The sequence below is a fragment of the Heptranchias perlo genome, chromosome 20 (assembly GCF_035084215.1).
Source record: "Heptranchias perlo isolate sHepPer1 chromosome 20, sHepPer1.hap1, whole genome shotgun sequence".
Lineage (NCBI taxonomy): Eukaryota > Metazoa > Chordata > Chondrichthyes > Hexanchiformes > Hexanchidae > Heptranchias > Heptranchias perlo.
Genome location: NC_090344.1, coordinates 3,272,907 through 3,287,612, shown reverse-complemented (window position 1 = coordinate 3,287,612; position 14,706 = coordinate 3,272,907). Strand labels below are relative to the sequence as shown.

Genomic DNA, 14,706 nt, shown 5'->3' with positions numbered 1-14,706 from the left:
GAAGCCAGTCTTCAGCCAATTCGAATCACTCCACGTGATATCAAGAAACGGCTGAGTGCACTGGATACAGCAAAGGCTATGGGCCCCGACAACATCCCAGCTGTAGTGTTGAAGACTTGTGCTCCAGAACGAGCTGCGCCTCTAGCCAAACTGTTCCAGTACAGATACAACACTGGCATCTACCCGACAACGAGGAAAATTGCCCAGGTATGTGCTGTCCACAAAAAGCAGGACAAATCCAAGTCGGCCAATTACCGCCCCATCAGTCCACTTTCAATCATCAGCAAAGTGATAGAACGTGTCGTCGACAGTGTTATCAAGAGGCACTTACTCACCAATAACCTGCTCACCGATGCTCTGTTTGGGTTCCGACAGGACCACTCCGCTCCAGACCTCATTACAGCCTTGGTCCAAACATGGACAAAAGAGCTGAATTCCAGAGGTGAGGTGAGAGTGACTGCCCTTCATTTCAAGGCAGCATTTGACGGAGTGTGGCACTAAGGAGCTCCAGTAAAATTGAAGTCAATGGGAATCAGGGGAAAAACTCTCCAGTGGCTGGAGTCATACTTAGCAAAAAGGAAGATTGTAGTGGTTGTTGGAGGCCAAACATCTCAGCCCCAGGACATTGCTGCAGGAGTTCCTCAGGGCAGTGTCCTTGGCCCAACTATCTTCAGCTGCTTCATCAATGACCTTCCCTCCATCATAAGGTCAGAAATGGGGATGTTCGCTGATGATTGCAAAGTGTTCAGTTCCATTCGTAACCCCTCAAATAACGAAGCAGTCCGAGCCGGCATGCAGCAAGACCTGGACAATACCCAGGCTTGGGCTCATCAGTGGCAAGTAACATTGGCGCCAGACAAGTGCCAGGCAATGACCATCTCCTACAAGAGACAGTCGAACTACCTCCCCTTGACATTCAACGGCATTACCATCGCCGAATCCTCCACCATCAACATCCTGGGGCTCACCATTGACCAGAAACTTAACTGGACCAGCCATATAAATACTGTGGCTGCAAGAGCAGGTCAGAGGCTAGATATTCTGCGGCGAGTGACTCACCTGCTGACTCCCCAAAGCCTTTCTACCATCTACAAGTCACAAGTCAGGAGTGTGATGGAATACTCTCCACTCGCCTGGATGAGTGCAGCTCCAACAACACATAAGAAGCTCGACACCATCCAGGACAAAGCAGCCCGCTTCATTGGCACCCCATCCACCACCCTAAACATTCACTCCCTTCACCACCGGCGCACAGTGGCTGCAGTGTTTACCATCCACAGGATGCAGTGCAGCAACTCGCCAAGGCTTCTTCGACAGCACCTCCCAAACCCGCGACCTCTACCAACTAGAAGGACAAGGGCAGCAGGCACATGGCAACAAGACCACCTGCACGTTCCCCGCCAAGTCACACATCATCCCGACTTGGAAATATATCGCCGTTCCTTCATCGTCGCTGGGTCAAAATCCTGGAACTCCCTTCCTAACAGCACTGTGGGAGAAGCTTCACCGCACGGACTGCAGCAGTTCTAGAAGGCGGCTCACCACCACCTTCTCAAGGCCAATTAGGGATGGGCAATAAATGCCGGCCTCGCCAGCGACGGTCACATCCCATGCACGAATAAAAAAAATGCGATTTTTATATATAAGGTGTGGGTGAGTATTAATGAATGCGATATTTATATATGAGCTGTGGGTGAGTGCGTATGAATGCAATGTTTATATATGAACTGTGGGTGTTTATATATGCGTGCAATGTTTATATATGAGATGTGGGTATGTATATATGAGTGCGATGTTGATATATGGACTGTCGATTTGTTTTTGTGGGTGCGATGTTTATATATGAACTGTCGTTGCATATATAGGTGTGCGATGTTTAAATATGAACTGTGGGTGAGTGTCTTTGAGTGAGATGTTTATATACGAACAGTGGATGTGTATATATGAGTGCAGTATTGATATATGAACTGTGGGTGTTCATATATGAGTGCGATGTTTATATATGAACTGTGGGTGTGTTTTTATGAGTGTGATGTTTACATATGAACTGTTGGTGTGTATATATGAGTGCGATGTTTATATATGAACTGTGGGTGTGTCTATGTGAGTGCGATGTTTGTATATGAACTGTGGGTATGTATATATGAGTGCGATGTTTATATATGAACTGTGGATGTGTATATATGAGTGCAGTATTGACATATGAACTGTGGGTGTGTATATATGAGTGCGATGTTTATATATGAACTGTGGGTGTGTTTTTATGAGTGTGATGTTTACATATGAACTGTGGGTGTGTATATATAAGTTCGATGTTTATATATGAACTGTTGTTGTGTGTATGAGTGCGGTGTTTATATCTTGAACAGTGGATGTGTATATATGAGTGTGGTGTTTATCTATGGACTGTGGTTGGATATATATGAGTGTGATGTTTATATATGAAGTGCAGTAATGAACAGGAAGGCGTCGCTGGGGTGATATTTTCTTGCAAGACAATGGCGAAAAGTTGCATTTGCTTTGGTGTCCCAATAGCTTAGTCGCGGTTGCATTGGACTGAAAACTTAAAGGTCTTTGGTGTCATCCAGTGTTTGGCTGTTTTTGGTTATTTAGTTTCTTCTTCTTTGGGTCGATTCTCGCATTTATTTGGAGTGAAATTTTATCCCCGCCACTGAAGGATTGGGGATGGAACAGAGAGACATCAACGATGGGAAATATTTATATCGTCTGCATTTGGTTTTTATTTCTCTGTTACCTTCTGCCTTTTCCTCTTGGATTTTCCTCTCTCGGTGCCGGGTGACCATTTGATTTGATGCATTTGTTCTAAACTGATCCTTTTTCCACATCTCGGGCGGTCTTTCTGTTGTTGCTGATGATCATTAATGGGAACAGGCCGCGAGTTAAACGTTTCTCTGCAAACCGGAGAAAGAAAAAGAAAAAGAAAGACTTGTTTCTCCGGCCCAGGGGTAAAGTTACAATGGATGTTATTCAATAAAATTGTCCCGTGAATTTGTCTGTGGATCTGATTGTAAAGCTTGGATTTTAAAATTACGAATACCCAAAACAAAGCCCCTTATCAACCCATACAGGAATCAAACCGGCGATCACGACAATGTGGCATGTTTTACTCTAGCAAGCTGTACAACCAGTCTCCTAAAATGCAGTCTGAAAAGCGTTTCACATACAAAACAAATCATTATTAAACTTGTGACTGTCACTCGGTAACCACGTTGGCGTCTCTTTCAGTCTGCAACAGAATGTTATAGGTTGGTTAATGGTATTTACAGAAATATTCCTCTTTTCGTCGAGTTTATTTGGTTTCATGTAATTAATTATTTTGGTGTGAACGCCGAATAATAACCACGAGCCCACCAGGCACCTGTACGGACAGTTCACCCAATCCGGTTACTTTGATGATCTGCCCTCCTCTGCTCGAAAAACAATAGGATGAACAGCCCTTGTCTGTGAAAAGGTGTCCTCTCCCCTTGATCAAACTAATATCTGCAATTGATGAACTGGAGCGAATTGCGCTCGAAGCAGATCTGGAAAATGCGCAATGCAGCCGCACAGGAATTCCAAATCCACTCTACGTGGAGGAAAAGGAGTGACAGAAACAGAAGGAGATGCCACGTGAAAGATTTGGACCCGGACCTGCTGCATAAGACTTTAAATGTTGTCAGCCTTTAACTGTAGCTCACAGTGTGAGAACATTCATTGTTATCATTTGCCTTTTATGTATCTTCTTGTAATGCATCTCTTCAATATCCCCGGGTTGTTACAGCACTGCTTTCTTCAAATTAAATCCCATTGTGAAAACATACACGATTTCAAACCAAAGCGAGGTGTGTGAGATTGGAAGGAGAGTGTGAGTGGGGATCATGGGCCCGTGCGTGCGTGCATTTTGGAAATGGGAACAGAGACATCCGATGCTTGTTGGAGTGTTTCAACTCACTTTTCCATTTCACGCTCAGACCTACCCGCACTCGGTACTGTCATGGCCTGAACAAGTCTTTCGTGTTCTCACAGAAAATGCCACTTTGTGCGAGCAGTTTGTCCGGCCTGGGCTGCAATGAGGTAGGACACTGGGAGTATTCAATTAATGAAATCAGTACTTCAAACAGAAAACATTCTTCACTCACTCATCCTGAGACATTAGGGTCTCGATACTTGAATTATTGTTCCATTCATTGGAACTTGGGAACATGAGTCGGCCATTCAGCCCCTCGAGCATCCTTCCTGAGGTGGGTGCCCGGAACTGAATGCAATCCTCCAGATGGGGTCTCACCAGAGCTGTGTGCAGCTGTAACATAACATCCACCCCTTGTTTTCCAGCCCTCTTGAGATAAACGGGGAGAGTCAGAGCTCAAGAGAGAAAGCGAGAGTGAGCAAATGGGAGCGAGAGAGAGGACTATGCATTGCACAAACCGTCCCTGTGTCGATTTCTCAGGAGCGCTGTGAATCCCCACTGAGCTTTTGAACCACTTGCTGCACCGCAGCAAAAGTTCCAAAGCAGCATATGGGTAACGTGAAATAACCTAATCGACAGCCGATTTGTGGTTCCATGGATAGCACGTGGGACTTCTTCAAATCACTGCAAAGGTTGTGTGTCCGAATCTGACCATCGTTGAATTTTAGTTCAGGGTTCGGTGATTTCGGCGCTGGGAAGTGAAATTTTGCAGCAAAACCGCAAAAGGATCATTAATGCTCGTCAAGGAAGGGAAATAACCCCTCCACTTCATCTTATACAAGTGGCTCCAGTCTCACCCCAATTTATAATGCTTAATCCTCTCTGAGCTGGATTGGCGAAACACTCTCAAGATGGAGGCACATCATCTGCTCACCGCAAAAGTCAATCTGCTGGACTTCCGGCTCTGTCAGACTGCATGTTCCTTCAGTCAGGTTTCCAACTGGACACATTCATCCTGCTGTCTGCGAGCATTGGTGCTTGAGGGATAGAATTCTAGCTTGCAGTAATTCTATTCCTGTGAAAGTAGCTCCTGAAGATCGCAAGATGGAAAGTATCGTGACTGAGCGGTCGAACGCGCAGGGTTAAAGCTCAGGCTAAATTCCATAATTTGTAGATGGATCAAAATCATAGTTTGCGGCTCCAATTCCGCAGCCTCCCTCCTGTAAACTGATAACACGAAATATCACATCTGATATTGCAACAAGAGGAACCACGTGGCGATACAAATAATTGATGCATTTTGGAACACCTCAATTATACGTTCAGCTCCGTTCGAAATGTTCACAAGGAAAAGGATTTGTTGATCTAGGTGAGACTCGACTAACAACCTCGGCATTTCCCGACCTTGTACGTTCATATAAGGACCGCGCACTGACTGATTGCGCTGCTCGAGCCCGGTCACTTTGATCACCTCTCCTCCTCTGCTGCAAAGAATCTTAAGGTGAGAAACGTGTCCTGTCCCCGTGATGAAAATAATATCTGCACGTTCACTTTCAGCTTCTTTCACATCCTCTGCTCCATCGCACTACAATCGGGTTTTCTGTGAACAGGTCAAAATAAACACTGGCAGAAATTCGAACAGCAGTGGGATTCAAACCCACGCCTCTATAGAAATTAAATTTAACACCTTCGACAGCGAGGCCGCGCTACCATAATGTCACAGTAATGTTTAAAGAGCTGTTTAATGCTCCAATAAATGAATTGAAGCTAATTGACCGCATTTAGCCGGTGCTGGGGTTGTTCTCCTTCGAGCAGAGAACGTTAAGAGGAGATTTGATCGAAGTGTTCAAAATCATGAAGGGTTGAGATAAATAAATAAAGAGAAACTGTTCCCATTGGCGGAAGGGTCGAGAACCAGAGGACACAGATTTAAGGTGAATGGCAAAAGAACCAAAGGCGATATGAGGAAACAGTTCTTTAGCCAGCGAGTAGTTATAATCTGGAATGCGCTGATTGAAAGGTGGCTTTCAAAAAGGAATTCGATAAATACTTGAAGGGAAATAAATTCAGGGCTAACGGGAAGGAGCGGGGGAATGGGACTATCTTGACTGCTTTAACAACGAGCCGGCACGAGCTCGATGGGCCGAATGGCCTCCCTCTCTGCTGTAACCATTTTATGATTCTATGATTCTGTTTATACTCTTTATTTTCTTTGCATGCATTTCTCTATCTCTCCCTGTCTCTGTCTCTTGTTTTGTCCTCTAATGGACTTCTCAGGCTTCCGTGAACGGAGTTGGCTGATCGATCCTGCAACACCAGCAGAGAAAGTTAAAGAAAGGTTGAGACGGTAGGAAAAGTAAAGGTGCAACCCAGCTGCTGCAGTCAATGTCTAAACATTAAGATCTCTTCGCTCTCACAGGAAAACAAAGCACCAATTTGAGTAAAGTATACTTATGGGAGAGTGTATGTTATCACCATGCCGAGACAGACGGCAAAACATATCATAGAATCATTAAAATTTACGTTAGCGGAGGCCATTCGGCCCATCATGTTTGTACCGGCCGGAAAAGAGATATCCAGCATCACCCGACTTACCAGCGTTTAGTCCGTAGTCTTGTCGGTTACGGCTCTTCAAGTGCATATCGATGTGCTTTTTAAACCCGATGAGGGTTTCTGCTTCTCCCACCCTCTCAGGCAGTGAGTTCCAGACCCCCACCACCCGCTGGGTGGAACAAAATTCCCCTCTGCTCCACTCTAATCCTTCTACCAATTACCTTAAATCTATGACCCTTTTTATTGAACTCTCTGCTACGTGAATCAGGTCCTTCCTATCCACTCTATCGAGGCCCGTGATAATTTTATACACCTCAATTAAATCTCCCCTCAGCCTCGTCGGTTCCAGAGAAAACAACCTCAGCCTATCCAATCTATCCTCATAGCCAAAATTCTCCACTCTTCGCAACACCGTCGTAAATCTCTGTACCATTTCTAGTGTAGTCCCATCTTTCCTGTAATGTGGTGACCAAAACTGTACGCAATACTCCAGCTGTAGCCGAACTAGTGTTTTATTCAGTTCCAGAATAACCTCCCTGCTCTTACATTCTATGCCTCGGCTAATAAAGCAAAGTATCCTTTATACCTTTTTAACCACCTTAACTACCTGTCCTCTTACATTCAGGGATCTGTGGACATGCACTCCAAGGTCCCTCTTTTTATCGAAACCTCTCAGTATCCTCCAAAGCAATATAGTTTCCGAGCAACTTATTCTGAAATGTCTTGCTTGATAATATAAGTCGTGGAGACGAAACCAATTTAGTAAAGGGAAACTCATATTGGTGACTGGAAATAGTTAGTGTACAACTTGATATTGCTGTACACCGGAATAGAAAACGAGATTGGATGGACAGAAGAGGTCTGAAAGGGTAGCCGATCGGCTATGGGAGACAGCGAAACTTTACACTGGCTGCATGATGTAAGTAACAGCGTCTGGTTGGTCTAGATGTATGATTCTTGTTTCGGGGGCTTTGGTTGATTAATATCTGAGAGTCCCGGGGTAAAATCCCCAACAAGCTCTTGCTGTTCAGCTACGTTGAGTGTAAAATTCACCAATTGTCTTCTGACATCTTTTCAGTGTTCCTGTTGGTAGGATTAAAGTGCATGTTTGAGCGCCAGAGGACAGAGTGCTGAAGTTTCCAAAGTGCAACACATGTGAAGTAAATAAAATGTCTCAAGATGATGCAGAGATTGATGCTGAATGTGAATCTCCCCCTATTCAGGTGGTCTCATTGATATTGGATGACGGGACAGGGAACGACATATGGAAGTTTGCCGATGACACCAAAATGGGCAGCGTTATAAGCAGTGCAGATTATATAGGAAGAGGAACACAGGAACAGGAGTAGACCATTCAGCCCCTCGTGCCTGCTCCGCCATTTGATAAGATCATGGCTGATCTGTGATCGAACTCCATATACCTGCTTTTGGCCCATATCCCTTAATACCTTTGGTTGCCAAAAAGCTATCTATCTCAGATTTAAATTTATAAATTGAGCTAGTATCAATTGCCATTTGCGGAAGAGAGTTCCAAACTTCTACAACCTTTTGTGTGTAGAAATGTTTTCTAATCTCGCTCCTGAAAGGTCTGGCTCTAATTTTTAGACAGTGCCCCCTACTTCCAAAACCCCCAACCAGCGGAAATAGTTTCTCTCTATCCACCCTATCTGTTCCCCTTAATATCTTATAAACTTCGATCAGATCACCCCTGAACCTTCGAAACTCTGGAGAATGCAACCCCAATTTGCGTAATCTCTCTTCGTAACTTAACCCTTGAAGTCCGGGTATCATTCTGGTAAATTCCAGAGAGACATTAATAGAATGAATGAATGGGCAAAACTGTGGCAAATGGATTTCAATTTAGGCAAGTGTGAGGTCATCCACTTTGGACCTCAAAAGGATAGATCAGAATACTTTATAAAAGGTGAAAAATTCGAAACTGTGGAGTTCCAAAGGAACTTCGGTGTCCATGTACATAGATCAATAACATGTCATGGACAGGAACAGAATATAATCAAAAAGGCTAATGAAATGGTGGCCTTTCTGTTTAGAGGATGAGAATAGACATTATGCGACAGCTACACAAAGCTCTGGTTGGACCACACTTGGAGTACTGTGTTCAGTTTTGGGCACCGCACCTTAGGAAGGATATATTGGCCTTGGAGGGATTGCAGTGTGATTTACGAGAAAGATAACTGGACTCTAAGTGATAAATTACGAGAAGAGATGACACAAACTATTGTTGTATTCCCTTCAATTTAGTAGATTAAGGGTTGATGTGATCGAAATGTTCAAGATATTAAGAGGAACTGATGTGGTAGATGGATAGAAACTATTTCCGCTCGTTGGGGTGTCTTGGACTTGGGGACAGAGGCTAAACATTAGAGTCAGACTTTCAGGAGTGAAGTTAGGAAACACTTCTGCAAGCAAAGGGTTGGAGAAGTTTGGAACTCTCTTCCATAAACAGCAGTTGATGCGAGCTCAATTGTTAATTTCAAACCCGTGATTTATCGATTTTTGTCAACCAAAGATATTTGGAGAAATGGGACTAAGGCGGGGACAGGGATTTCGGTCACAACTCAGCCATGATCGTATTGAGTTGCGGAACAGGCTCGACGGACCAAATACCACAATCCTGTTCCGAAGTTCCTCATTGGTGCAGAATGCAAAACGATCTTGCATTGACCGGGAATCGAACCCGGGTCTCCCGCGTGGCAGGCGAGAATTCTACCCCTAAACCACCAATGCTGGCTTTTGTAGAAGTTACATGCTCCTATATGGAATGCTGTCTAAACGAACATGCCGTTTGCAGCTGCGATGGCCGAGTGGTTCATGCGTTGGTCTCAAAACCCCATTTGGGTTTTCCTGCCGAGGTTTGAATTCTGCTCGCAACCCCCAACTGTTTAAAGATCTCTTCAATGCTCAAATAGATTAATTGGAGTTAATTGACCGCATTTACCTCTCTCCCAGCATCAGAGATACTTCAACGTGGCCGGTGCTTTTCATTGAGGGTCCAATCTTCTCTTGCAAGATTTCAAGACCCGAGAAGGAATCTCTCCCAATCTGTAACTTAAATTCTGGTCGTTTGCAAAACCTGACATTGAAACTCTTTATTTTCTTTGCATGCATCTCTCTATCTTTCCCTGTCTCTCTCTCTTCTCTCTCTGTTGTGCCCGACGGGCTTCTCAGGCTTCCTTGAACGGCGAAGGCTGATCTCACCTGCAAAACCAGCAGAGAAAGGTAAAAAAAAGGCACTGAGACGGTTGGAAAAGTAAAGGTGCAACCCAGCTGCTGCAGCTAATGTCTACACACTTATGTCTCTTCACTATCACAGTGAAACAAAGCATCAATTTGATTAAAGTATACTTCTGGTCGAGTGTATATTATCGCGATGCCGAGACAGACGGCAATGATATCATAGAATCCGAGAAAGTTATGCCAAAGAAGGAAGCCATTCTGCACATCGTGCCTGTGCCGGCCGAAAAATCGGTACCGAGCCTCATCTCACTTTCCAGCGTTTAGTCCCTAATCTTGTCGGTTACGGATCTTCAACTGCATATTGAAGTTTTATTTTTCAATGCGATGAGGGTTTCCGCCTCTCCCACCCTTTCTGGCAGTGATTTTCCGACCCCCACACCCACCACCCTCTGGATGGAAAAAAAAATTCACTCCCCTCTAATCATTCTACCGATTACCTAAGATTGATGTATCCTGATTATTGACCTCCCTACGAAGGGAAATAGGTCCTTAATATACACTCGATCGAGGCCCGTCATAATGTTATACACCTCAATTAAATCTCCCAACAGCCTCCTCAGTTCCAAAGCAAACAACCCCAGCTTATCCAATCTAATCTCATAGCTAAAATTCTCTAGTTCTGGCAACATTGTCTTAAATCTCCTTTGTACCCTTTCTCGTGCAATCACATCTTTCCTGTAATGTGGTGACCACAACTGTATGCAGTATTCTTGCTGTGGCCTAACTATTGTTTTATAAATTTCTACCAGAACCTCCCCTGCTCTTATATTCTATGCCTCGGCTAATAAAGGAGAATATTCTTTATGGCTTCTTAACCACTTTATCTAGCTGTTCTGCTGCCTTCTGGGATCTGTGGACATACACTCCAAGGTTTTGCTGTTTATCTACATCTCTCAGTCTCCTCCCAAGCAATGTAGTTTCAGAGCAACTAATTCTGAAACGTCTTACTTCATAATTCAAGTCGTACAGTCGAAACCAATTTGTTAAAGGGAGACTAATATTGGTGACTGGAAGTAGTTCATGTACAACTTGATATTGCTGTGCACCGGAACAGAAAACGAGATTGGATGGACAGAAGAGGTCTGAAAGGATGGCCGATCGGCTGTGGGAGGCAGCGCACCTTTCAACTGACTCCACGACTTCCGCATCAGTGGTTTGTTGGTCGAGGGGTATGATTTTCGCTTCGAGGGTTGTGTTATGTGATATGCGCGCGATCTCAGCTTCAAATCCCGCATGACCCCTCCTGTTTCTGTGCTTTTAGTGAAAAGTCACCAATGTGCTTCCGATATCTTTTCAGTGTTGCTGTTGGTAGAATTGAATTATATCCAGAGAATGTTTGAGCTCCAGAGGACAGAGTGCGGAAATTTCCAAGGCACAACACAGGTGAAAAAAAAAATGTCTCAATATGATGAGGAGATTGAAGCTGAATGTGAATTTACCCCAGTGCAGTCGGTCTCATTGATATAAGATGACGGGATAGAGAGCGACATGTGCAGATGACGCCAAGATGGGCAGCACTGTAAGCAAAGTAGATGGAAGCAGAACATTACAGAGAGTATTTAATATAATAAATGAATGGGCAAAACTGTGGCAAATGGATTTCAATTTAGGTAAGTGTGAGGTCATCCAACTTGGACCTATAGAGCATTGATCAGAATACGCTCTAACTGGTGAAGTGCTCGAAACCGTGGAGTTCCAAAGGGACTTAGCGGTCCATATACATAGATCATTAAAATGTCATGGACAGGTACAGAAAATAATCAAAAAGGCTAATGGAAAACTAGCGTTTATATCTAAAGGACTAGAATACAAGGTGATAGACATTATGCTACAGCTACACAAAGCTCTGGTTAGGCCACACCTGGAGTACTGTGTTCAATTCTGGGCACCACACCTTAGGAAGGATATTTTGGCCGTGGAGGGAGTGCAGTGTAATTTTGCCAGATTGATACCTGGAATCCAAGGGTTAAATTACGAGGGGAGATTACACAAACTAGGGTTGTATTCCCTGGAATTTAGTAGAATAAGGGCTGATTTGATTGAAGTTTTCAAGATATTACGGGGAACTGTTGGTGTTGATGGAGAGAAACTCTTCCCGCTCGTTCGGATGTACAGGACTCGGGAACCTGGCCTAAAAATTAGAGTCAGGAATTTGAGGAGTGAAATTCGTTAACACTTCGACAAGCAAAGGTGGGTAGAAGTTTGGAACTGTCTTCTGCAAGCGACAGTGTTAGCTTAATTGTTAATTTGAAACCTGAGACTGATAGATTTTTTCGTTAACCAGTGGTATTAAGGGATACGGAGCGAAGGCGGTTATATGGAATTAGGTCACAGATCAGCCATGATCTCACTGAATTGCGGAACCCGCTCGAGGGGCTAAATGGCTTACTCATCTTCCTAATATGGTGCAAAACACGAAACGTTCATGCATTGTCCGCGAATCGAATCCGTGTCAGAGGCTAGAATTCTATCCCAGAGCCACCAATGCACTTACGTACACGCACTGCATATGTCCATTTATGTTACTCTCATAGTGATTGAAAGCTGCAATTTGAGTAAATTATACTTATGGTAGAATGTAAACTATGCCGATGTCGAGACAGACGATTATGTCGTTTCAGAGCAATTCATTCTGCATAGTGTCACTTGATTATTCAAGTCTTACATTCAAAGCAAATTTGATAAAGAGCGAGAAATATTGTTGATATGAAATGATCAGTGTGGAACCTGATATTGCTCTACATCGTGCATCGTAGAAGAAAGCGGGATTGTATGGACAGAGCCTTCTGAAAGGATGGCGGAACGGCTGCATGGCAGCGAAATTTTACAGCGGCTGCACGGCTCTGTTGCTTGTTGGTCTTTGGGTCTGAATGTCGCTCAGGAAGTTCGAATCGTTCAAAATTCCGAATGAGCCCTGTTATGTCCCCATTTTTAGCCAAAAATCACCAATTGGCTTCTTACATCTTTTCAGCAGTGTAGAAGGCAGGTTTGACTTATCTCCAGCAGAGCATGTTTGAGCACCAGAGGAAAGAATGCAGAGGGTTTGTCCACGCAACACAAGTAGACGAAATGAAGATAATCTTTCAAGAAGTTGTAGATTGAAGCCGGCACATGAATTTATCCCAATTCAGACAATCTCATGGGTTCAGAACAAAAAAGGTAAAGGAAGCTGCATTGGCCTGGAACCAAACCTCTGGTTTCCCGCCGGCAGGCGAGGGTTCCACCACTGAACCACCAATGGACACACGGCTGCAGGCAGCACATGTCGCTTTGGATACATGTCTAGAACATGCAATCTGGCAGAGTTCCTGTGATTACCCTGCGCAATCGACTCTACAGTTGCGCGGTGCCCTTTGTGTTAAATTATGGATCAAGCATGGTCGTGAAATTCACTGGGGGCTCGAAACCAGCTTACACGACGATTGTGAAACAGTCAAATAAATAAGAGCTGTAATTACCAGGCAGTGTTTACTTCTCTCAGAGGTTAAGGGATAATCCAGCCCAATGTTCACCTATGAGATTTCAAGACTTGAGACAGAATTTCAAAAAAGCTGTACCATAAATTCTGCTCAATCACGGAATTTGGAGATTTATACTATTTTATTTCTTTGCATGCATCTCTCTATCGCTGTCTGCGTTTCTTCTCTCTCGGTGTTTAACTCTGATGGACTGATCAGGCTTCCTTGAACGGCCAGGTCTGGAAACCGGGGATGAAAAAGACTGTCGGATCTTCAGTCCAATTGTTGGATTTCGGCGGGATGAGCTTTGCTATTTTCCGTCTCCGTTTTCGGAAAATATAAACCCAGATGGGATTTCCCCTCCTCGGTCCCTCCACCTTCGGGTAATGGGAATGAACCCGATCTATCACTCGGTCGGAACATCCGTATTCTTATTGCTTAAGAATAAAATTACGGGGTTACAGCTATTTTCAGGACGCATTTTAGAAATTAACACGTAACAGACTTATGCGAAAACTCGAAGCACGTGGAATGAAAGGACCAGTGGTAACGTGGGCACCTAATTGGCTCAGTGATCGGAGGCAGAAAGTCGTGGTGAACGGATACCCTTATACATTAGGGTCTCTATACTTGAATTATTGTTTCATTTATTGGAGCATAGGAACAGGAAGAGACCATTCAGCCCCTCAAGCCTCCAGGTTAACACACCCTTCCTGAGGTGGGGTGCCCAGAACTGAATGATGTCCTCCAGATGAGGTCTCAGCAGAGCTCTGTGCAGCTGTAACATAACTTCCGCCCCTTTGTATTCCAGCCTTCTTGAAATAAACGGGGAGAGTGAGAGTTCAAGAGAGAAAGCGAGAGAGAGCAAGACGAATAGAGACAGACAGACAGACAGACATATCACGAGGCATTGGAGAAACCGTCGCTGTGTCGATTTCTCAGGAGCTGCTGTGAATCCCCACTGAGCTTTCGAACCACTTGCTCCACCGCAGCAAAAAATCATAAGTTGCAAATGGGTAATGTGAAATCACATAATCGACAGCCGATTTGTGCCGCAATGGGTAGCACGTTGGACTTCCAATTAGCAGTTCCAAAGTTGTGGATTCCAATTTGACTACCGTTGAAGTTGAGGGCTCAATTTTGGTGGTGGGAATTAGAACTTTGCAGCAAAACCACAACAGGATCACGAATGTTCATCAAAGAAGGGAAACAACCCTCTTGCAGCTCCTGAAAATCGCAAGAATTCAAGTATCGTGACTGAGCGGTCGAACCCGCTGGTTTAAAGCTCCAGTTAAATCCCATAATTTGTAGATGGATCAAAATCACGGTTTGTGGCTCCAATTCCGCAGCCTCCTTCCTGTAAACTAATAAAACTAAACATCTCATCTGTTTTTACAACAGCGTAGGCCGGAGGAACCACATGGCTGAACAAATAATTGGATGCATTTTGTAACACACCAATTGCACATTCTACTCCGTTCGAAATGTTCACAAAGAAAAGGATTGGTTGATCCAGATGAGACTCAACTA

The 14,706-nt window shown here is 44.2% G+C and overlaps 1 non-coding gene across 1 annotated transcript; it reads right to left on the bottom strand.

Moving 5' to 3' along the window:
• Positions 1-9,137: 9,137 nt before the first annotated feature.
• Positions 9,138-9,208, bottom strand: trnag-gcc (transfer RNA glycine (anticodon GCC)). The gene has a single exon. It is a non-coding gene; the product is annotated as a tRNA-Gly (tRNA).
• Positions 9,209-14,706: the final 5,498 nt, after the last annotated feature.